The 1,951-nt window shown below is 46.5% G+C and overlaps 1 pseudogene; it reads right to left on the reverse strand.

The window, feature by feature from the left end:
* Positions 1 to 1,067: 1,067 nt before the first annotated feature.
* Positions 1,068 to 1,504, reverse strand: LOC129143115 (keratinocyte-associated protein 2-like; annotated as a pseudogene).
* Positions 1,505 to 1,951: the final 447 nt, after the last annotated feature.

A 1,951-nucleotide genomic window follows, 5' to 3' on the forward strand; every position in this document is an offset into this window, starting at 1 on the left:
TTTTGGTTTTTTTTTTTGTTTGTTTTTTAAGACGGAGTCTCACTCTGTCGCCCAGGCTGGAGTGCAGTGGTGCGATCTCGGCTCACTGCAACCTCCACCACCTCCCGGGTTCAAACGATTCTCCTGCCTCAGCCCCCTGAGTAGCTGGGATTACAGGCATGCACCACGATGCTCAAGTAATTTTTATGTTTTTAGTAGAGACGGGATTTCACCATGTTGGCCAGGCTGGTCTCGAACTCGTGACCTCAGGTGATCCGCCCATCTCCACCTCCCAAAGTGCTGGGATAACAGGCGTGAGCCACAGTGCCCGGCTGAGAATCACTTTATAATTTATTTATTATACCTTAAAGGAGTAGGTAAATCAAGTGCCCTGAAGGCGAATACTATTCAATGGCAAGAAATGGGAAGGGAATTAGGGGCAAGGAATGAGTGAAGACAAGAGTGATGACAAAGGGTGATGGAGGTGAGAGTCCAGGATATCTGGAGCCAAGACGCAAACTTGGAGTCAGGCAGGCGTCAGCCAGCAGCACCTTCCTCCCTAGAGACCAGGAAGGAGCCAAGGAAGGCACAAACGTGTAGCACCACATCACCTAGAGACAACTAAGATGTGTTGGGCACCAAACCAGAGACCAGGAAAGACTAAAATCCCACCATACCTGGTAGCATGTCAACAAAAACCTACCTCAAACTCAAAATCTGCCCAACACAGGTCAGCTTCCAACCCAGATGGAGTTGAGGTAAAGAACAGGAAAAAAGACTACATAAGGTGTCACTGTAACAAATAAATTCCAAAACATAAGCTTATTTTTCACCTACCCAAAAGTTCAATAGGAGTGCTTCCGGTGAGCAGGTGGTTTCCCACAGGGAGATTCAAGGACCCAGGCTCTTTTATCAAATGGTTCCATCCTCACCTAGGACCTTAGAATCCTTTGCACTTAGTTGCTGGATAAGTAACGAGTGTGGAGGACAGGCATGGGAGGTGTGAGGTGGGGGCCGGTTTAGAAGTGGTACACTTTTACTCTTTTTTTTTTTTTAAACAAAGAATCAACTTTATTGAACATTCAAGGTCAATTTCTCTTCTTGCTCTTGCCTGTGACCTTGGCAAGAGCCAAGGTCCTGTGAGGACTGCAGCTGCTGCCTGATACAGAGTGGAGATCTTGTTGATGTAGCACAGACCAATCACGGAGAAGATGAAGCAGGTGGTGACACAGACTCGGTGGATGAGGCCAGATGCAAAGAGAGCCAACAGGAGGCACAGGAGAATCTCAGGGAAGGTATTTGCTTGGGATCCTTTGCCAAACACAAGATTCTCCAGAATCTTGAAGGCAGTGAGGGAGAGCACGAAGAGACCTGAGCCATGCAGGCCACCGTGGATGGTAAGCCACTAGGTGGAGGCCAGCTGATGGATCTACATCTGCATCCCAGTGAAGAGCAGCAGGGACAGGAGGGAGGAGATCGCCAGTGAGGTGTCTGTACCCACCACCATCATGCCCTGCCTGTGAGTCAAATTGGCGCCTCTGACCAAGGAAACGGCACTTTTACTCTTATTCAATTGGCTGGAGCTTTGTCACATGACCAACCAACTGCAAGGGAAGCTGGAAAATGGAGCTACCTGTGTGGCCAGGGAAAAAAAATCCCAGGAAAAGGATTTACTGAGTGTGTATGAAATGTTAGTCAGTTCTCAGTGATTTTAGAACAGAAGCAACAGTGCTCTGTAAATTTCCTTTTTCTATGCATGTGTAGTTATTAGTGTTGCTGTTTTTACTATCATGGTGTTTGCATAGTGTTTTGGGGATTGTATTTTGTTTGTTTTGTTTTGGGGTGGGTTTTTTTTTCTTATCTTGTTTTTTCTGTAGTGAGGAATGCACGTAGAGGTACTGCATGAGATCCAATTCCTACAAGCGACCACAAGTCATTTCATTTCCTCATTGTTGCATAGAGTAATAATTTG

Source organism: Pan troglodytes, chromosome 12 (genome assembly GCF_028858775.2).
Source record: "Pan troglodytes isolate AG18354 chromosome 12, NHGRI_mPanTro3-v2.0_pri, whole genome shotgun sequence".
NCBI lineage: Eukaryota > Metazoa > Chordata > Mammalia > Primates > Hominidae > Pan > Pan troglodytes.